General features: G+C 40.1%; 1 non-coding gene across 1 annotated transcript; it reads right to left on the reverse strand.

Moving 5' to 3' along the window:
• Nucleotides 1-15254: 15254 nt before the first annotated feature.
• On the reverse strand, nt 15255-15361 carry LOC123324642. The gene has a single exon (XR_006539920.1). It is a non-coding gene; the product is annotated as a U6 spliceosomal RNA (small nuclear RNA).
• Between the last annotated feature and the right edge of the window lie 8592 nt (nt 15362-23953).

Below are 23953 nucleotides of genomic sequence, written 5' to 3' on the forward strand. Positions count from 1 at the left end.
TATTTCAGTATATTTTTTAAAAGTTGTGAAAGTTAATTCATTACTCATTTTTGGTTTAAACTTGCTGCTTTGTCTTTGTTTTTTATATAAAAATCACTTAAAATGAATAATAAGTACGTTGAGTATATTTTCAATTAGAATAACGTTATTTGCTTACTGTTCTAGTAATACTTTACTTTTAAAATGAGTAATATGAATTTAGAAGTCATTCTGCCACAGGTTCACAATTGTACTAATAATGGCTGGCTTTTGTTGAGTGTTTACCATTTATCAGTCACTATTCTAAGCCCTTTATATTAACTCACTAAATTCACATAACCTATTTTTTTTTTTATTTTATTTATTTGAGAGGGGAAAGAGAGCACGAGATGGGAGTGGCAGGGGGAAAGGGAGAAGCAGACTCCCTGCTGAGCAGGGAGCCTGATGTGGGACTCAATCCCAGGACCTGAGATCATGACCTGAGCCAAAGGCAGATGCTTAACAGACTAAGCCACCCGGGCACCCCTCACATAATCTATTTTGTGAGGTATATACTATTATTATTCCTGTTTTACAGGTGGAATTATTTAACATAATGACAGAAGTATGTGTTCCAAAGAAACTGATTTGTTCTAAGTATCAGGAGATGGACTTTGGGCTAGTGGCCCCATTTATACATGGCTAACTTTATGGTAGAATAAAAATAATGCAGCAAAATTAAGGTGACATATTTTAAATCTTTAAATTTAAAAATCTCTCAAGAGTTCAATTTGTTTCTTTAGACCAGATATTTAAAGTGTATATAAATGTGTCCTTAGGAGTTAATTTTTTCTAATATGTGAACAGTAAAGCCATTAATGTTGACAGTACCATTTCAATAACACTAATTCAGAATGTGTAATTACTTATCAGGAGTGGAATAAAGTTTATCTTTTTTACTGCTACTCACTAGTGACTTGACTCTAAGAGTTGAATTACTGATTCAGTCCTCTTGGTCAGCACCCTTGTTTCCCTTTCTCCTGACTTTCTACCATCTGCCTTATGAGCTCTTGTTCACGGACTAGTGAACATTACTTAGTCACATTGTACTTCTGACACCTTCATTAATTTAGTTTCCAGTCTGAGCTGGACTCAATTTTGACAAACTTTAACCTCTTCCTCTTGACAGGAATGTTAATATTTGTTACTCTTTTCAACTACCCCCTTTACTGCATCTCCCATACTTTCAAGAGATAACTTATCCACATACTTCATAGATCTTCAGGTCCAATCTCCCCCAATTTCCTTCATCTTTCTAGACCTGCCTATATGCCAGCATGCATTCCTATTTTCTTCCTACCTTAGAAAGTCCTATTTCTCTAAAAGGCCAGTGTTTGTACTTGTGCACTAAATTCCATTCTTCCCCTTTTTTAAAAATTTATTATGTTAATCACCATACATTACATCATTAGTTTTTGATGCAGTGTTCCATGATTCATTGTTTGTGCATAACACCCAGTGCTCCATTCAGTATGTGCCCTCTTTAATACCCATCACCGGGCTAACCCATCCTCCTACCCCCCTCCCCTCTAGAACCCTCAGTTTGTTTTTCAGAGTCCATCGTCTCTCACGGTTCGTCTCCCCCTCCGATTTCCCCGCCTTCATTCTTCCCCTCCTGCTTTTTTTTTTTTTCTTAACATATATTGCATTATTTGTTTCAGAGGTACAGATCTGTGATTCAACAGTCTTGCACAATTCACAGCGCTCACCATAGCACATACCCTGCCCAGTGTCTATCACCCAGCCACCCCATCCCTCCCACCCCCCACTCCAGCAACCCTCAGTTTGTTTCCTGAGATTAAAAATTGCTCATGTCCTTTATCTTTAATCCTATCCCTTTGATTTCTCCCATTCATAAAAATATGTTCAAATCTCTTCCCTAGCCTAAACAACAAAAACTAAAACCCCATCTTTATAATACCTACTCCTCAAGAAAATACTCTGTGTATCCTTATAGTGCACACTTACTTTGTTTGAACTTTTTCCACATCGTATTGCATTTCATATATATTTGCAATAGGAATAGTCATGTTATGCTCCAATCCATTCACCTCTATCATCCCTGGCTACTGCTGATTCATCCAGGGTTAGACACTTAGTTTAAGGGCCAGAGTCTTTTCTTAGGAATTTTGAAACTCAAACTGCAAACAAACTCCACTATCTTTTTGCATGCTTGGACTGTAAAATGCAGGACGCCAGAGCTCTTGATAGCTGTCTTTCCTGCCATGTTGGCCAAAGCAGCAATGCAACTAGTCTGGAGAAAGGAGGAGAGAAAATGAAACAAACCTACACAGAAGAAGAAGAATAGCTGAAGATCCTGGTTCCACATGCTTTTGAGACTCTGCCACATTACTGACCTTGCCTTCTGAGACATCACAATATTCTTATAGTAAGCCCTTTTATAAAGCTCCTTCAAATTGGATTCCTGTCACTTGCAAGCAAAAAAGCACTAACCTTTGTACTTTGTCTTTTTTTTTTTGCCACCAAATTTCATAGAAAAACCATTCTATATTCCCTGTTTTACTCTACTTCCAACCCAATCCTTAACCTAATACAATCTGACTTCTACCACTCTGTTGCCACACCCAGTGTCCTATTTTCATTCTTTGAGTTTTTAGTAGCATTTGACATTGTTGACCAGCTCTCCTTTGTTATCTCTTGATTTGACTCTAGAACACTGCTAGTCTTTCCTGATTCTCCTTTTAAAAACAAATAACTAACCTTTACATAACGCTTACTCTGTGCCTGGCAGGTTTGTAAACTCTTTACTAGTAGTATTATATTTGTAATGAGGAACAAATAGAGGAACAACTATGAGGAAATATCTTTCAAGGAGGTCATGCAACACAGCACCATAGTACCATATGATATAGATGTAAAATAGTTTACTGAGGAAAAGTTTACAGAGACGGTAGTAGGAGAGTACACACAATCTCTCAAACTCTTATCCTATAGCTTTGGCATAGTCTGCATGCACTGTGTTCAAAGTTCCAGTGGAAAGAACCCCTGGCTCCATAATATTCTATATATTTATTATTGAGGTGGGGTAGGGAATATCTGTGTAGCTATGTACTAATGGAAACTTCTTTGTAGATGAAGTGGCCTTGTTAGAGAGGGGGAACCTTCCTGTTCCTCTGTTGAGCTAACTCAAATTTGTTGATCCAGCTGTCTTCTTTGCTACTAAACGTTTGAGAGGACAGGAGATTGGGGCTGAATGAGCCTCCAGAGCTATTGTGATAGTCTCTCATTAGGCAAGTGCTAGTATTTTTCACTGTGTTTTACAGAAGAGAAAACAGGCACAAAAAGGTTAAGTAATTTTTCTCATGGTCATGTAGTTTTATAAGTTTAACAGCTGGGATTTGAACTGACTCCAAAGTCCATGATCTTAACTACTAAAGCCCGTTGCCTCTTTATATTGCCTTTTACTTCTTTGAACATCCATTCTTTTTTTTTTTTTTTAAGATTTTATTTATTTATTTGACAGGGAGAGACACAACGAGAGAAGGAACACAAGCAGGGGGAGTTGGAGAGGGAGAAACAGACTCCCTGCTGAGCAGGGAGACCAATGTGGGGCTCGATCCCGAAACCCCGGGATCATGACCCGAGACGAAGGCAGACGCTTAACGACTGAGCCACCCAGGCGCCCCTTTGAACATCCATTCTTAGTAGTCTTACCTGCCTACTATAAAATATTGGGATTCCCTAGGTTTTTACCTTAGACCCCTCTTCTAAAGATACATGTTCCTCTTACATCATCTCATCCAGTCCCGTTGCTTCAGTAATAATCTTTATGGTAGTAACTTTCAGATCTATACCATATTTTCCTTGCAACAGATCTGTATTTTCAGTTGCCTACCCAGACAGTTCCTTGGATATCCTGTAGATTTTTTTTTTTTAAGAAAAACTTAAATTTATCCAAAACTGAACTCTGGTATTCTCTCAAATTTTACCTGTCCTGCTTTCCTGTTTTCCTTTTGTTTAGATGGTTGCTTATTTTCCATCATCATTCACCCAGTTCTTGCCATCAAAGGCCATAATCTGGTGGCTAACAGATCACTGTTTTCTCTTTATGCAAAACATAGAGATTACACTGTTCTGTTTAAGCCATCTGTGCCTGTAAGATCTTGTTATCATGTGTTTCATCTATGAAATCTTACATTCCAGCATCCGCACTCTCTGACAACAATCTCTTATCCTTTCATCTCTCTCATTCTCTATCCCTGTTGATTTTTTCCACATTATTAAGAACGTATTTCCAGGGCACCTCGGTGACTCGGTTGGGCATCCAACTCTTGATTTCAGCTCAGGTCATGATCTCAGGGTCATGGGATTGGGCCCCAAGTCAGGATTCATGCTCAGCGGGGAGTCTGCTTGAGATTCTCTGACTCTCCCTCTGCCCCTCCGCTCCCCCACTTATGCCCTCTCTCTCTTTCTCTCTCAAATAGGTAAATCTTAAAAAAAAAAAATTCCCATTTAACATTTTTTTCTATAATGTGGAATCCCATCACAGAGATAATTTACTAATGTGGTGAAGAATATGGACTTTGAATAGGAACCTTCTACATCCAGCCATATTAGAATTATTGGTATTGGTCTTGCCCTCAGGTGCTACACAATTATAAAACTGAACAAAACATGCAAGGCAGTTCTTTTTAGGCATTGAGCAACAGGCGGCACAAGGCTATCCTCCTTAAAAGAAGGGAAACATTCAAGTTAAGCCTACTATTTGCCCGGGCTCTCAGACTGGGCACGGACTTCCCCAGTTACAACTCTGGTACAGGGAAAGAAGCCTGAGTAAGTGGTGTTTGTGCTGAGCTGAGGCAGATAATGGAGTGGGGAGTTGCTATGATGGCTGGAATTTGTGGAGCAGAATACCAGAGCTGAGGAAGCTTTGTACAGAGGGTAGGCACAGAAGACGCAGAGTTTGCCTCAAGGCCCTGCAAAGGGTGGCTTTACATGTACGGGATGAAAATCTGCAGAACTAATAGTGGCTGCTACGAGGCTGAGTGGAAAGGAGAGAGCAGAAATTGCATACGTGTACATACTGTTGGAGTTTCAGCCTACCCACAGAGGAGGATACCTGTTGAACAACTTGGGCACATAAGGTCACACATTGAGTATAAGGACCAAGCCCTAGAATAAACATATACCATAGAACTAAGGCAAAACCAAAATAGACACACCCTACCAAAGGATGAAACCAAGCCTGAGAGGATCAACAGCATCTGCCAATAATTTAACTTGACGTTCTTTAAAGGAAAGCAAAATAATTCAGAAATCCAGAATAATTTTTAGGTATACATCACAATGTCCAGTATATAATAAAAATTACTAGACCTAAGGAATAGAAAAATTGGGGCACCTGGGTGGCTCAGTCTGTTAAGCGTCTGCCTTCGGCTCAGGTCATAATCCTGGAGTCCCGGGATCGAGCCCCGCTTTGGGCTCCCTGCTCAGTGGGGAGTCTGCTTCTCCCTCTGCCTCTCCCCCTGCTCTCTCTCATACTCTCCCTCTCTCTCAGTAAGTAAAATCTTAAAAAATGAAGTAGAAAAACTATGACCCATACCTAGAGAAAAGTTAGTCAGTAGAAACCAACTCAAGATAACCCAGATGTTGAAATTAGCATACAAGATCTGTAAAGCAACTACTGTAAATACTTTTGAAGGTTTAAAGAAAAAAGATGTACACAATGAATGAACAGAGGGGGAGGAATCTCAGCAGACAAACAGAAAATATAAATGAACCAAATGGAAATTCTAGAACCAAAAGTTACTATATCTAAAATAAAGAATTCCCAGTGTGGCCTTAACTGCATAATGGAAATAAAAGTCAGTTAACCTGAAAACTAATTAATAGAAAATGTCAACTCTGAAGGACAGAGAAAAATGGTTGGATAAATATGAACAGAGCAACCAAGACCATGTGAGTCAAGAAAATGGGACAGGAAAAAAAAGTTTTTTAAAATTATGACTGAAAATATACCAAATTTGGTGTGAGAAAAAAAAAATAATCTACAGATCCTCTAAGTTCAGCAAACCCTAAGCAAGATAAATACAAAGAGCATCATACTTAAGCATATAGTAGTGAAAACTAAAGATAGAAAATCATAAAAGCAACAGAGAAAGAAGTCTCACATAGGGAACAATGAATCAAAAGAAGGCTGATTTCTGACCAGAAACAGTGAGACACACTTTACATATAAAGACAATACTGGTTGGAAATAAAAGGATAGAAAAAGATGCACCAGGCAAACAGCAAGCAATTTCTGACAAAGCAGACTTCAAAAACAAATATTAGTAAAGATAAAGAATGATGTTTCATGATGGTAAAATGGCCTTTTCAGTAGAAAGACATACTCCTAAATGTGTATACACCAAATAACAGACTTCAGAACATACAAAGTAAAAACTAAGGAGAGAAACAGAAAAATCCACAATCATAGTGGGAGTTTAACTTCCATTTCCTAGCAGTTTAAAGAATAAGAGACAAAAAAAAGAATAAGGATATAGATATGGACATAACCATCAACTGATTTGACTTAATTGACATTTAAAGAATACCACTCCTGGGGCACCTGGGTGGCTCAGTTGGTTGAGCATCTGGCTCCATGGTCAGGGGGGAGTCTGTTGTTCTCCCTCTGCCCGCCCCTCTGCTCTCTCTCTAACATAAAATAAATCTTTTTAAAAAATAAAAATAGACCGCCACTCCTAGCAACTGCAAAATACACATTCCTTTCAAGTGTACATGGAATATTGATAGCTCATATGCTGGGCCACAGTTTAGGTCTCAATAAACTTCCAAAGACTGAAATTCTACAGAGTATGATCTCTGACCACAGTATCCTTAAATTTCAATAACAACATATCTAGAAAACCTAGAAAAATATTTGGAAATTAATTGTGCACATAACCTTTGGGTCAAAGAATGTATAAAAAGGGAATTTAGATATTATCTTTAATTGGTAATAAAGACACAAAAGTAAAAACGTGTGAGATACAGCTAAAGCAGTAGAGGGAAATTTATGACCTTTGTAATTAATTTATAAATAATCTATAAAGAAAAAAGGTTTAAAATCAGTGGTCTAAATTTCCACCTTAAGCTACAAGGGAAGGGGCGCCTGGGTGGCTCAGTCGTTAAGCGTCTGCCTTTGGCTCAGGTCATGATCCCAGGGTCCTGGGATCGAGCCCCACATCGGGCTCCCTGCTCTACAGGAAGTCTGCTTCTGCCTCTCCCACTCCCCCTGCTTGTGTTCCCTCTCTAGCTGGTGTCTCTGTCAAATAAATAAAATCTTTAAAAAAAAAAAAGCTAGAAGAGAAAAAGAACAAAATAAACCTAAAGTAAATAGAAAGGGGGAAAAATGAACAAAAATCAGTGATACAGAAAACGATAGAGAAAATTAATACAGTTAAAAGTTGGTTCATTAAAAATATTAATCAAATTATCTGATCTAGGAAGGTTGACCAAGAGAGAGAATACAAATAACCAATATTTAGAATGAAAGAGGGGCTGGCTATGACAAGAGATCCTACAGACATTTTTAAATATAATTGGGGAATATTAAGAACACCTGAGGGCACCTGGGTGGCTCAGTCGTTAAGCGTCTGCCTTCGGCTCAGGTCATGATCCCAGGGTCCTGGGATCGAGCCCCGCATCGGGTTCCCTGCTCAGCGGGAAGCCTGCTTCTCCCTCTCCCACTCCCCCTGCTTGTGTTCCCTCTCTCGCTGTGTCTCTCTCTGTCAAATAAAAAAAAAAAAAAAAATCTTTAAAAAAAAAAAAAAAAAGAACACCTGAAACTCTGAGAATGGTGGAGGGGAAAATCCCCAGATTACTTTATGAGGCCACTGTAACAATGATACCAAAGTTTAACAAGTATAGTACATGAAAAGAAGATATCCTTATGAACATCCACTGTAGGTCAGAAAACCTCAAGCCAAATGTGGCACTCCTGTCCCTGTTTTTGAAAATAAAGTTTGAAGGGTGCCTGCGTTGCTCAATAGGTTAAGCCACGGACTCTTGATTTCAGTTCAGGTCATGATCTCAAGGTCATGAGACCAAGCCCCCCATGGGGCTCTATACTTGGTGTGGAGTCTGCTTGAGATTCTCTCTCTCCCTCTATCCCTCACCCCAATTGCATTCTCTTTCTCTCAAATAAAATAAAATCTTTAAAAAAATAAAGTTTGATTCTATATTGTCTATGACTGCTTTTGCATTATAGCAGCAGAACTGAATAGTTGTCACAAAGATTATATGGCCACAAAGTCTAAAATATTTACTATTTAGACTTTCAACAGAAAAAGTTTGTCAACCTCTAACACAGACACAGAAATTCTCAACAAAATATTAGCAAGCAAAATCCAGAGATATAAAAAGTTTACATAATTACCAATGACTCTTAAGCCCTAAGTCTGGCTTGGCTTGATAGTAAAAAAAAAAAAGAAAAAAAAAAAAGGTCACAAAATAAGAGAAATAAAGGAGGTAAAAACCACAATTGTATCAAAAGATGCAGAAAAGGCTTTTAACAAAATGCAAAACCCATATATGATAAAGACTTAACAAATTAAGGGACACAGGAAGTATCGTCATCCTGATAAAAGAAATATAAGGAGGGAAAAGAGGAGCCTCACTCTTTACCTCATATATCTTAAAATTAAGTCAGGGTGACTAATGTAAAATGTAAAAACTAAAACTATAAAGATTTTAGAAGAAACATAAGACAGTAACTTTATGACCATGGAGTAGGTAGAGATTTCTTAGGATCCAAAATGGCACTAATTATAAAAGAAAAAGTTAATAAACTGGACTTGATCAAAATTTGAAACTTATCTCAAAGTTACCATTAAGAAAATTGAAAGAGTACATTACAGAGTGACAGTTATTCATAAACAACCTACTAAAAAGGGAAAGAGTTCCAGAGCTAAGATAGTGGCATAGTAGGAGGGCCCTGGGCTTGCCCCAGCCCTCAAATCCTATCAAATCATTCTGAATACTCAAGAAATCAACCTGAGGACTGATAGAACGAACCGCACAACTAGAGGGAGAGAAGAGGCCACTTCAAGGGATGTGTTTGGGGGAGAAACTGATTGTGGGTGCTGCAGAGGGGAGGGAGCCCTGGTCATGGACAAAGGCAAGAGAGAGGGGGGCAGTGCACAGGGGAATGCTCAAGGAGAACACTTCCCCAAAGCCACTGGCTGAGAAAATGAGAGGGGCTGAATTTTGTGGGTTTTGCAACCAGGGGGGCTCAAGAAGGAGTTTGAGAGGTCCCTGGGCTTGGCTGGGATAGAGACTGGAGGACATGGTCCCCCTCCTGGAGTGGAGGCCAGCAAACAACCTCAGGGCAGACTGCACAATCTGAGGGTCACCTAAGGGGCACGGGGAGAAACTACATTTTGGAGCACATCTGTGAGAGATGGCACTGCCTCTCTGGAGACCAAAAAAACAGCGGGCACCATTTCCCTTCCCTGCTCGTTGTCATAGGTATAGACACACCTGCTGAGGGCCCCTAACCAGGAGGCTGGCTATTTAGCCGGCTTGCTCCAAATCCCAGGCCCCTGCGCTCTGGCGAGACAGCCCTTCGGGGTCAAACCTGCAGCAGTTCCAGCATGCTGAAACCCTTTCCCAGAGGACTAAAGTCCCCACCACACCAGGTCCCCGAAGTTTGGAATTTTAGAAGTCAGCAGGCCTGGCTGAGGTAGAGCCCAGGGTGTGCGGTGCTGCGCCAGGCAGGCAGGCGACCCAGACACCGTGTGAAATCCGTGACCTGAAAACTGCCTGTGACGCACGAGGCGACATTAATCGCTCCTCAGGGGCACCTGGGTGGCTCAGAGGGTTGAGCGTCTGCCTTCGCCTCAGGTCATGATCTCAGGGTCCTGGGACCGAGCCCCGCCTCGGGCTCCCTGCTCCCTGGGGAGTCTGCTTCTCCCTCTACCTGCCGCTCCCTCTGCTGTGTGCTCTGTCAAATAAATAAATAAAATCTTAAAAAAAACAAAAACAAAAAACCTGCTTCCCTGAGAGCAGCAGACATGCACTCTCCTCCACAGAGCAGGCTGGCACCTTTCCGTCTCCTGCCCCTCGGCATAAACCAACTTGAGGAAGCAGCCGAGCACCAACACTGGCTGCCTAACCTGCTTACCCCATGACCGCGCCCCTGCGCCCTGCAGGTGCTGCCTTTCTAGGGCAAGTGTGTGTGCGGACCAGCGCAGCAGGCCCTGCCCCCAGAAGACCAGCACAAACCCCCGCACCATGTCTACTGACCACAGAATTCTACAAAGCTTCAGCTCTAATGGAAATACCATCAGGTCTCATTTAACAAGCAGATCAGAGCACACCTAGTTAAAACTTGCCACACTCTGGCCGAGGTCCAAACACTCCCCACCGCAGGCTGGAAGAAACTCTACAGACCACTGACCTGAGGGACAGAGCAGCCAAAACACAGCCGCAGAGTGCACACAGCATTTATGCACAGAGACACTTCCTGAAGTGCCAGGCCCTGGACTGTGCATGATCTCTTCTTCATAAAACCATTACTCTCAGGAGTGGGAAACATAACAGGCTTTCCTAACATACATTCTTCCTAACAAGAAGACAGAGACCTAGACAAAATGCCAAGATGGAGGAATTCATCCCAAAAGAAAGAACGCAAAAGAAAAAGAAAATGTCACAACCAGGGATCTAATTGAAACAGATATAAGCAATATTTAAAACAATGACCATAACGATACTAACTGGGCTGCAGAAAAGCATGCAAGACCCTTACTACAGAGATTAAAAAGGATAAATAATCAGGCCAAAATGAAAAATGCAGTAACTACAATTCAAAACCAACTGGATGTAATGACTACAAGGATGTAATGACCCTTGTCTGAGGAAAGCATCAGCATCCTAGAGATCAACTGGAAAGGCTGAGCTTTGGGTGAATGCACGAACATGCCTCTGGTCTTCCAGCCTGTTCCTACCTACAGGGCCTGGGCCTCAGCCTCAGCCTCCAGCCCAGCCATCCCTGCTGCAGACCGGCTGCCCCCACAGCCCACGTCCTTCTATCCTGCCCATTTCTCCTGCCTAATGGGGTTTCGTGCAATTCGGAGTTTTTCCATAAACTGACCCTTGTATTACTAGAGCCTTTAGGAGATTTTTGTTAGAAACCAAGGACTTCCCTTCACCTCCGAACAGGTTTTTCCCTCGATTCCAACCTAATGTTTTACATACCTTTCTGGTTTACTCAAATTTGTGGATGGCTTCTCCCCCTTTCTTATTCTATATTCTTAGTCCTACGTTAACTTTACGTTTTCAGAAATGGTGAAATGTACATCAGTCCAGTAAAATACCAAAAAAAAAAAAAAAAAAGGATGTAATGACTACAAGGATGGGAGAAGGACAGGAATGTGCTTCAGGAATATGCTTAGAAGATAGAATTATGGAAAATAATGAAGCTGAAAAAAAGAACAAACAATTTGGATCACAAAAGTAGACTTAGGGAACTCAGTGACACCATCAAACATAGTAACATTCGTATTCATAGGAGTTCCAGAAGAAGAGCAGGAAAAGGGGGTAGAAGGTTTATTTGAGGAAATTATAGCTGAAAACTTCCTTAATTGGGGGAAGGAACAGACATCCAAATCCAGGAGGCACAGAGAACTCCCATCAAAATCAACAATAGCAGGTCAACTGCTATCTCTCCACAGAAACTTTTGGCAAGCCAGAAGGCAATGGCATGATATAGTCAATGTACTGAATGGAAAAAAATCTGTGGCCAAGAATACTCTATCCCTCAAGACTTTCATTCAGAATAGAAGGAGAGACAAAGAGTTTCCCAGAAAAACAAAAACTGAAGGAGTTCATGACCACTAAACCAGCCCTGCAAGAAATATTAAAGGGGACTCTTTGAGAGGAAAGGAAAGACCAAAATTGACAAAGACAAGAAAAGAACAGGGAAAATCTCTGGATACAATGACAAAACAAGTAATAAAATGGCACTAAATTCATATCTACCAATAATTACTCTGAATCTAAATGGACTAAATGCTCCAATCAAATGACATAAGGTGTCAGAATGTATTTTTAAAAAAAGGCCCATCTAGGGGCGCCTGGGTGGCTCAGTCGTTGGGCGTCTGCCTTCGGCTCGGGTCGTGATCCCAGGGTCCTGGGATCGAGTCCCACATCGGGCTCCCTGCTCAGCGGGAAGCCTGCTTCTCCCTCTCCCACTCCCCCTGCTTGTGTTCCTGCTCTCGCTAGGTCTCTGTCAAATAAATAAATAAAATCTTTAAAAAAAAAAAAAAAAAGGCCCATCTAGATACTGCCTACAAGAGACTCATTTTAGACCTAAAGACACCTGCAGATTGAAAGTGAGGGGATGGAGAAACATTTATCATGTAAATGGACATCAAAAGAAAGCCAGAGTAGCCATGCTTGTATCAAACTCGATTTTAAACCAAAGAATGTAACAAGAGATGAAGAACGACACTATCTCACAACAATGGGGACTATTCAACAAGAAGATCTAATAGGGGGAGGAGTTAAGATGGTAGAGGAGTAGGGGACCCTAAGTTAGTACAGTCCCTGGAATTCAGCTAGTTATCAAATCATTCTGAACACCTGCGAAGTCAATCGGAGATCTAAGAAATGCTGCAATTCTACAAATAGAAAAGTGACCACTTTTTGGAAGACAGGAGGTGTGGAGACATGAATCCGGGGCGATATACCTGAGAATACCACATGGGGAGGGAGCCTGCTTAAGGAAGCTACTAAAAAGTAATACACAGCAGAGCACAAAATCAGAACTTTTAGAAGTCTGTTATGATGGCGGAAGTCCCTGGCTTAAAGGTGCTCAGGTGGCGAAGCAGGGCAGAATCCCAGGTGGGACAGCCTGGTCTCCGGATCCCTGGGGTCACAAAAAGGATGGGGGTGCCTGAGTGCGGCAGAGTTCCCAAGCATCAGAGCAGGGAAGCCAGCTGAAACCAGCAAGTCTAGGTGCTGGCTTCCTGCTCAGTGTTGCCATAAACTGGGAACCCCTGCACGGTCAGGCAACCTCTCCCCAGGCACGGGTCCAGCAAAAGGAAGAGCGCGGTGAGACCCCTCTCCCTTCCCCTCTCCCTCTTCCTGTGCCGCATGAGTCAGTAAAATTTGGAGACTTGAAACTGGGTCATGTGCCTGAGATACAAAAGGATAGGTCACAGACTGGGTGAACACAGAGATCGGCCAGAAACCAGGGAGGCAAAAGTGATTGATTTTCTGTGAGAGCTCACTGAAGAGTGGGGGATGTGAACTTTCAGTTCCAGGGCTAGAGAGGAGGGCGCCGCCATTTTCATCCCCCCTTCAGTGCTGAAAACCTTCAGGGAACAAAATAGTGCCACATAATGCAACCTGGAGCCGCTACACTGAGCCCAGCCCCCTGGCAAGGGCGGCGCATCTTTACAAGTGCAAAGGCACCTGAGAATCAGAGCAACAGGCCCCTCCCCCAGAACCAGCAAGAACAGCTTGCTCAGACCAAGTTTCTGATCATAGAGGGCTGCACACCTTCAGCTCTTGGGGAAAACAGTATATAGCATTTGTGGTTTCCTTTTTTTAATTCTTTAATCTTTCAGTTTTATTTTTTTTCAGCTATTTTCTTATGTTTTAAAAGATTTTATTTATTTATTTGAGAGAGAGAGGGAGAGAGAGCACAGATGGAGTGAGAAAGGGAGCAGCAGACTCCCCGCTGAGCAAGGAGACTGATGAAGGACTTGATCCCAGGACCCCGGGATCATGACCCAAGCTAAAGGCAGATGCCCAACTGACTGAGCCACCCAGGTGTCCCTCAATTCTTTTTTAATTCTCTTTTAATTTTTATTTTTATATATACATTATACATATTTTTTATTTTTGGTTTCCTTTCATTGTGTTTTATTGTATTTGTGTGTGTGTATATATACGTCTTTCTTTCCTATTTTGGGATCTAGTTTTTTTTAACAAACAGACCAAAATACACACAGGATCTAGTTATCGTTTTCTTCTGTTTTACTTGTTTGAATTTTTATTTTGTTTTGTTTCTTTTTTCTTCTGGCTTGTCTTGTTATTATTTTTGTCCTTTCTCTCTCTTTCTTCTATTCTTTTCTGGACATAATGACAAGACAGAGAAACTCACCCCAAAAGAAAGAACAGGAGGAAGTACTCCCTGCCAGGGATTTAACCAATATGGAGATAAGACATTGGAACTAGAATTCAAAACAAGTATAAAGATACTAGCTGGGCTTTAAAAAAAAAGCATAGAAGACACTAGAGAATCCTTTACTGTAGAAATAAAAGAACTAAAATCTAATCAGGCTGAAATTAAAAATGCTGTCACTGAGATGCCGTAAAAAAAAAAAATGGAGGTTCTAACAGCTAAAATAAATGAGGCTGAAGAGTGAGTCAGTAATATAGAAGACAAAATAATGGAGAATAGGGAAGATGAGAAAAACAACTATTGGATCATGTAGGGAGACTTCTAGAAATCAGTGATACCATAAAGCAAAATAGTATCTGAATAATAGGGGTTCCAGATGATGAAGAGAGAGAAAGGGGCAGAAGGTTTATTTGAATAAATTATAGCTGATAACTTCCCTAATCTGGGGAAGGAAACAGGCATTCAAGTGCAGGAGGCACAGAGAACCCCCCTCAGAATCAATAAAAATAGGTCAACACCTCGACATATAATAGTGAAGCTTGCAAATTTCAGAGATAAAGAGAAAATCCTGAAAGCAGCTTGGTACAAGAGGTCCTTAACCTATAGGGGTAGAAACATAAGGCTGGCAACAGACCTGTTCACAGAGACCTGGCAGGCCAGAAAGGATTGGCATGATATATGCAATGTGCTAAATGGGAAAAATATGCAGCCAAGAATACTTTATCCAGCAAGGCTGTCATTCAGAATAGGAGAGATAAAAAGTTTCCAGGACAAACAAAAACTAAAGGAATTTGTGAACACTAAACCAGCCCTGCAAGAAATATTAAAGGGGATCCTTTGAGCAAAGAGAGAGCCCAAAAGTATCAAAGACCAGACAGGAACAGAGACAATCTACAGAAACAGTGACTTGACAGGTAATACAATGGCTCTAAATTCTTATATTTCAATACTTACTCTGAATGTAACTGGACTAAATGCTCCAACCAAAAGACACTGGGTATCAGATTGGATAAAAAAACAGGACCCATCAATATGCTGTCTGCAACATCAATATGCTGTCTGCAAGAGATTCATTTTATTTTATTTATTTTTTTGCTGTAATAAAAATATGGAACACTTCACAAATTTGCATGTCATCCTTGAGCAGGGGCCATGCTAATCTTCTCTGTGTTGTTCCAATTTTAGTATATGTGCTACCAAAGTGAGCACAAGAGATTCATTTTAGACCCAAAGACATCTCCAAATAGAAAGTGAGGGGGTGGAGAACCATTTATCATGCTAATGGACATCAAAAGAAAACTGGAGTAGCAATCCTTCTATCAGACCAACTAGATTTTATTTTATTTTATTTTTTTAAAGATTTTATTTATTTATTTGAGAGACAGAGAGAGACAGCAAGAGAGCAAACACAAGCAGAGGGAGTGGGAGAGGGAGAAGCAGGCTTCCTGCTGAGCAGGGAGCCCGATGCGGGGCTCGATCCCAGGACCCTGGGATCATGACCTGAGCTGAAGGCAGACGTTTTACAGACTGAGCCACCAAGGTGCCCCCAGACAAACTAGATTTTAAACCAAAGACTGAAATAAGAAATGAAGACGGACAATATATCATAATTAAAATGTCTATTCAACAAGAAGATCTAACAATTGTAAATATTTATGCCCCTAACTTGGGAGCACCAAAATATATAAAACAATTAACAACAAACATAAAGGAACTCATTGATAATATATTGTACAATAATAGTAGGGGACTTTAACACCCCACTCACAACAATGGACAGGACATCTAAGCAGAAGATCAACAAGGAAACAAGGGCTTTGAATGACACACAGGACCAGATGGACTTCACAGATATATTCAGAACATTCCATCCTAAAGCAACAGAATACACATTCTTCTTGAGTGCACATGGAACATTCTCCAGAATAGATCACATACTGGGTCACAAATCAGGTCTCAACCGGTACCAAAAGACTGAGATTAACCATGCATATTTTCAGACCATAATGCTTTAAAACTTGAACTCAATCACAAGAGAAAATTCGAAGGAACACAAATATTGGAGGTTAAAGAGCATCCTACTAAAAAATGAATGGATCAATCAGAAAATTAAAGAAGTATTTTTAAAAATACATGGAAACAAATGAAATGAAAACACAACAGTTCAGAACCTTTGGGATACAGCAAAGGTGGTCTTGAGAGGGAAGTATATAGCAATAAAAGACTTTCTCAAGAAACAAGCAAAGTCTCAAATACATAACCTAACCTTACACCTAAAGGAGCTGGAAAAAGAACAGCAAATAAGGCCTAAATCCAGCAGGAGAAGAGAAACAGAGATTAGAGCAGATAGCAATGATACAGAAATCAAAAGAAGAGAACAGATCAACGAAACCAGGAGCTTGTTCCTTGAAAGAATTAATAAGATCTATAAACCCCTAGCCAGACTTATCAAAAAGAAAAGAGAAACAACCCAAATAAATAAAATCATGAATGAAAGAGGAGAGACCACAACCAACACTGAAGAAATACAATTATAAGAGAATATTATAAAGCAAGTATATGCCAACAATTTAGGCAATCTGGAAGAAATTGATGCATTCCCAGAAACATATAAACCACCAAAACTGAAACAGGAAGAAATAGAAAACCTGAACAGACCCATAACCAGCAAAGAAATGGAGTCAGTAATCAAAAATCTCCCAACAACCAAGAGTCCAGGGCTGGACGGCCTTCTAGGGGAATTCTACCAAACATTTAAAGAAGAATTAATGCCTATTCTTCTGAACCTGTTTCAAACAATAGAAATGGAAGGAAAACTTCCAAACTCTTTCTATGAGGCCAGCATTACCTTGATCCGAAAACCAGACAGGGGCCCTAAAAGAAAGGAGAATTACAGACCAATATCCCTGATGAACATGGATGTAAAAATTCTCACCGAGATACTAGCTAATAGGATCCAACAGTACATTAAAAGGATTATTCACCACGACCAAGTGGGTTTTATTCCTGGGCTGCAAGGGTGGTTCAACATCCTCAAATCAATGTGATATACTACATTAATAAAAGAAAGGACAAGAACTATATGATCCTCTCAATAGATGCAGAAAAAGTATTTGACAAAATACAGCATCCTTTCTTGATTAAAGCTCTGTAGTTTACGAATAGAAGGAACACACCTCAATATCATAAAAGCCATATACCAAAAACCCACAGTGAATATCATTCTCAGTGGGGAAAAACTGAGAGCTTTTCCCCTAAGGTCAGGAACACAACAGAGATGTCCACTCTCACCACCGTTGTTCAACATAGTACTAGAAGTCCTAGCCTCAGCAATCAGACAACAAAAAGAAATAAAAGGCATCCGAATCAGCATAGTTATCATCAAACTCTCACTCTTTGCAGATGACATGATACTCTATGTAGAAAACCCCAAAGACTTCACCCCAAAATTGCTAGAACTCATATAGGAATTCAGCAACGTGGCAGGATATAAAATCAATGCACTATAGAAATGCAATGTATAGTTGCATTTCTATACATTAACAATGAGGCAGAAAAAAAGAGAAATCAAGGAATTGATCCCATTTACAACTGCACCAAAACCCATAAGATACCTAGGAATAAACCTAACCAAAGAGGTAAAGGATCTGTACTCTGAAAACTATAAAACACTTATGAAAGAAATTGAGGAAGACACAAAGAAATAGAAAAACATTACATGCTCATGGACTGAAAGAACAAATATTGTTAAAATGTCCATACTACCCAAAGAAATCTTCACATTTAATACAATCCCTATCAAAGAACCAAAAGCATTTTTCACAAACAATCCTAAAATTTGTATGGAACCACAAAAGGCCTTGAATTGCCAAAGCAACATTGAAAAAGAAAAACAGGGCGCCTGGGTGGCTCAGTTGGTTAAGCGACTGCCTTCGGCTCAGGTCATGATCCTGGAGCACCGGGATCGAGTCCCGCATCGGGCTCCTTGCTCAGCGCGGAGTCTGCTTCTCCCTCTGACCCTCCCCACCTCATGCTTTCTCTCTCTCTCAAATAAATAAAAATAAAATCTTTAAAAAAAAAAAAAAAAAGAAAAAGAAAAAGAAAAACAAAGTGGGAGGTATCACTATTTCAGATTTCAAGTTATACTAAAAGCTATAGTAATCAAAACAGTATGGTACTGGCACAAAAATAGATACACAGATCAATGGAACAGAATAGAGAGCCCAGAAATAAACTCACAATTATATGGTCAATTAATCTTTGACAAAAGAGGCAAGTATATGCAATGGGAAAAAGACAGTCTCTTCAACAAACGGTATTGGGAAAACTGGACAGCTACACACACAAGAATGAAACTGGGCCCCTTTTAACACTATACACAAAAATAAACTCAAAATGGATTAAAGGCCTAAGTATGAGACCTGAAACCATAAAAATCTTAGAGCAGAGCACAGGCAATAATTTCTCTGACATCAGCTGTATCAACATTTTTCTAGATATGTCTCCTAAGGCAAGGGAAATAAAAAAAAATAAATGATCAGGACATCAAAATAAAAAGCTTCTTCACAGCAAAGGAAACAATCAATAAAACTAAAAGACAGCCTACAGAGTGGTAGAAGATATTTGCAAATGAAATATCTGATAAAGGGTTAGTATCCAAAATATATAAAGAACTAACCAAACTCAATGCCAAGAAACCAAATAGTTAAAAAAATGGGCAGAAGTGAACAGACATTTCTCCAAAGACATACAGATGGCCAACAGACACATGAAAAGATAGATGCTCATCATCAGGGGAATGCAGATCAAAACTACAATGAGATATCACCTTGCACCTGTCAGAATGGCTAAAATCAACATAAGAAACAACAGGTGTTGGCAAGGCTATGGAGAAAAAGAGATACTTTTGCACTGTTGGTGGGAATGCAAACTGGTATGGTCACTGTGGAAACAGTATGGAGGTTCCTCAAAAACGTAAAAATAGAGCTACCCTATGACCCAGCAACGGCACTACTAGGTATTTACCCCCCAAATACAAAAATGCTAATCCAAAGGGATACATGCACCCCTATGTTTATAGCAGCATATCTACAATAGCCAAGATGTGGCAGCAGCCCGAGTGTCCACTGTTCGATGAATGCACAAAGATGTGGTATATATATGTATATATATACCACATCTTTGGCATATTATTCATGCCATAAAAAGAATGAGATCTTGCCATTTGCAACAATGTGGATGGAGCTAGAGAGTATAATGTGAAGTCAGAGAAAGACAAGTACCATATGATTTCCCTCATATGTAGATTTGAAGAAACAAAACAAGTGAACAAAGGAAAAAAAAAAAAGAGACAAACCAAAAAACCAACTCTTAATTATAGAGAACAAACTGATGGTTACCAGAGGGGGAGGGGAGGGGGATGGGTAAAACAGGTGAAGAGGATTAAGAGTACACTTATCTTGGGCGCCTGGGTGGCTCAGTTGGTTAAGCGACTGCCTTCGGCTCAGGTCATGGTCCTGGAGTCCCGGGATCGAGTCCCGCATCGGGCTCCCTGCTCGGCAGGGAGCCTGCTTCTCCCTCTGACCCTTCCCCCTCTCATGTGCTCTCTGTCTCTCTCATTCTCTCTGTCTCAAATAAATAAATAAAATCTTTAAAAAAAAAAAAAGAGTACACTTATCTTGAGGAGCACTGAGTGATCTATAGAATAGTTGAATCACTATATTGTACACCTGAAACTAATATAACACTGTTATCTATACTGGAATTAAAATAAAACAAAAACTCAAAATGCATTAAAGACTTAAATGTAAGATCTGAAACCATAAAGCTCCCAGGAGAAAAAAGAGACAAAAAAAAATAGGCTTTAAAAAAGTAAATTCCTTATGCAAGAAACCTAAGGGGAGTGCTTTTGGTAAAAGAAGGTCTGAGGAATGAGATGCATTTTTGTTGAAACAAAGTGAGTACTTTTGTCCTAATGTGAGGCTGAGGCTGTTTACTTAAAGAGGAAAGACTTAGGACAAACTCTATTTAAAAAAAAAGAAAAGAAAGTTGTAAAAGGTTTGTGAAAAAGGAATTTTTTTAAAAGGAATTTTTAAAAAGGCATTTTAGGAGCTCCTGGGTGGCTCAGTCGGTTAAAGCATCTGCCTTTGGCTCAGGTCATGATCCCAGGGTCCTGGGATTGAGCCCCACATCCTGAGATCGAGCCCCGCATTGGGCTCCCTGCTCCATGGGGAGCCTGCTTCTCCTTCTCCCTCTGCCTTTTGCTCCCCCACCTTGTGCTCTCTTTCTCTAATAAATAAATAAAATCTTAAAAAAATTTTTTTAAAGAAATTTTAATGTATGGTCAAGCTAAGATTAAAATAAACTTATTAAAAATGAGTTTGAATATCAAAGTAAGCTGGTACAAAATTAAAACTTGTCTTTTCTGTTAAAAGTTTTCTTTAATCATGTTTTAATAAAAAAAATGTTTTTCTCTACCTTTAATGTAATCTACCTAGAAAAACAAAGATTCTACATTTTGTCTTTTTTTTTTCTTAAGATTTTATTTTTAAGTGATCTCTACACCCAGTGTGAGGCTCAAACTCACAACCCCAAGATAAAGAATTGCATGGTCCACTGACTGAGCCAGTCAGGCACCCCATACATTTTGTCTTTATCAGGTCTTTGATTACTTAAGATACCTCTATTCAATATTAAAAGAGCTAAGGCTTTTTACAAGTGTTTGTCTGTATTTGCCTGTGAAGTCTTTAAATGCCACTTTGGTTAAATGGATAACCAAGTATTGTTTCATAATGACCTGTGATCCTATTTGATCAAATGTCCAAGTTTTTTTTACATTTTTCAACAAACTTCCCCAAATCACATTCTGAAATGAAGTCTTTTTTTTTTTTTTTTTAAGATTTATTTATTTGAGAGAGAGAGTGAGAGAGAGAGAGAAAGAGCAGGAGCAGGGGAGAAGGGAGAAACAGGCTCTCCGCAGAGCAGGGAGCCCAACACAGGGCTCGATCCCCGGACTCCGGGATCATGACCCGAGCCAAAGGCAGACACTTAACAAGTGAGCCACCTGGGAGCCCCTGGAATGAAGTCTTTTGACCACAAACTAACTGAAATTTTCAGCAGATCCCTGGAATATTTAAAAGGATTTGTTCTCATAAAAGAGATAATAAATTAATTAGGTTTATTTGGTATGTTAAGTTACATGGGAAGCATTGTCAAAAAAGTGATGCTAAATCTTCTTAGATTATATTTGGGGAGATATATGTTATTAAAATATAAGTGTTCTAGAAATTATATGAAACTCTTAAAAATCTGATGTGTCTTGCTATGTTATCACTTATAATTCTAGTTATTATCCTGAAGTACTGTGTGTCACAGAAATTTCCTTATTAATTGCATTGTAACAAACTCTAATCAGATCATTAAGCACAGACATTTTTAAGTCTTTTTGTCATTTACACAGTTATTATTTTACTCTAATATTTTGGCAAGATGGCTTCATCTTCAAGGAGATTCAGGGAAAAAACTCTGGCAAGTACTCTAAAATACAGGTCTCTGATACCTTAAAAATTATACCATTCAATTGTGTAAGAATTTACAGAACTCTAACAGAGAAACTGATGGCTTCATAAAACTACTAACAAAAGATCAACAAAAATTAATTACGTAGGACTGAATAAACTGAGGAGTATGGTTATAATTTGTATGACTTTTTGTTTGAAATACTGCTGGTTTTTAATCTTTTGTTTTCCTGACATAAGAAAACCTTTTCTCTTCAGCTATGACTTACAGAAATTTGGCAAATTACACCTTTATAAGCAGAACTGAATAATTTATCTTTTCCTCCCTATCTAATCCCTCCAGCATTTGGAAATTCTCAATGAGCATTCTTACATTTTCATGGCAATATATTTATTTGCATAACTTCAACAAGAATCTGTTCTCCTAGTGACAGGACACAACTAGAAACACTGGTTATATAACAAGGCTTAGACTGGAATATTGTATTTGAGAGACATGCGTAGATTCTGATATAACCAGACAGCTTTTAGGAACTAAGGTTAACTCTGTGGAGCCAATAAGCCCCTTGGAAATACCAGTATGCCCCCTGTCAGCTGCCCTTAAGCACCTGGGGCCTTCCAAGCCTGGAGAGCTCTGTCTGGTCCCTCCAGAATACCCTGCATACCCTCCAGAATAAAGGGAGCCCACCCCTAAATATCGCAGCTTTAAACGGGAGATAATCAGTCTCCAATTGGACTAACTGCCTGATGGGGTCCTCCAGCAGTCAAGGCTCCCAGGAAATCCCAGGAAGATACAGGCCCGGGACCATCTGCCTGACCCCCACCCTAGCAAGGCTGTCCAGTTTCCTCCAGATCTGCCTTCACGATGAATATCTGCATTTGTGTACGTTGGGGCTTGGAATTAGGCAGATGCCAGTTACCTCCAAATTAGCTCTAATAACCAGGCTTCTTCCGACAATGTATGAACCTCATTAACGCGCCTCTGTAATAAAACATATTTTGAACACTGTTGTGAAAGGCAGGAGGACAATAGCAAATACGCCTCAGTCATTAACCCTACCAAAATTACTCAAGAAGTGGTTTAGGGGTAGGATGGATTATATGTTAACTTCTTAGGATCCCTGAAGACCCACTGAAGACTTAGTCTGGACAAATCTTAAAACGAAGATAACTCAAAATGTTGGCCTGATCACTCAACCCAGTAAGTTATATCCTATATTTTAAAAAAGCAGTGAAGTGGGAGCTGGCTGGCTCAGTCGGTGGAGCTTAGGACTCTTGATCTCAGGGTCGTGAATTCAATCCTCACACTGAGGGTAGAGTTTAACTTAAAAAAAAAAAGAGCAACAAAGGAAGATATTCTAGTGCTCTTATTAGGTGCATTCAGTAGCATAGATGCTGATAGGAAGAAAGGAAAAGTACTAGCACAAAACGTGATCTCCAGGGGCGCCTGGGTGGCTCGGTCCGTTAAGCGTCTGCCTTCGGCTCAGGTCATGGTCCCGGGGTCCCGGGATCGAGCCCCGCATCGGGCTCCCTGCTCCGCGGGGAGTCTGCTTCTCCCTCTCCCTCTGCCCCTCCGCACATGCTCTCACTTTCTCAAAAGTGATCTCCAGAGTAGGAGGAAACCCAGAGCCTTTTGCTCTTAAGGACAACAATCCACACACTGAGGATGATGATTTTTTAAATCCTTTTGGCCCCAGTAACTTTAACTTACTAGATGCAAAGGCCATGAAAATACACAGAACTACAATCAGTCACTGGAGAGAGCTTTTTGCAGACAAGAAATGACAAAAATTAGAATGGAATTCCAAGAGGCTGATTTGGACACCAAAACCCAGTGGCTATTAGTAGTCCAAAGTAGGACTAACCTGATCCTGGGGCACCTGGGTGGCTCAGTCGTTGGGCGTCTGCCTTCGGCTCAGGTCACGATCCCAGGGTCCTGGGATCGAGCCCCGCATCGGGCTCCCTGCTCGGCGGGAAGCCTGCTTCTCCCTCTCCCACTCCCCCTGCTTGTGTTCCCTCTCTCGCTGTGTCTCTCTCTGTCAAATAAATAAAAATAAAATCTTTAAAAAAAAAGGACTAACCTGATCCTTACAGGAATAGAGACTGCACAACTTGGACCATTACCCCAGATGCTAAATTTAATCAACATCTTAGAGCATCTGGAGAAAATAGTACTAACTTACAAAGATCTTTGTTTGACAGGATAGTAGCAACCTGGAGATTAAGATGGCTTATATCTAACATGTTCCTAAGATGTTCCTTAAGACATCTCCATGGAAAATAT

This window comes from Neomonachus schauinslandi, chromosome 4 (assembly GCF_002201575.2).
Source record: "Neomonachus schauinslandi chromosome 4, ASM220157v2, whole genome shotgun sequence".
NCBI classification, from domain to species: domain Eukaryota; kingdom Metazoa; phylum Chordata; class Mammalia; order Carnivora; family Phocidae; genus Neomonachus; species Neomonachus schauinslandi.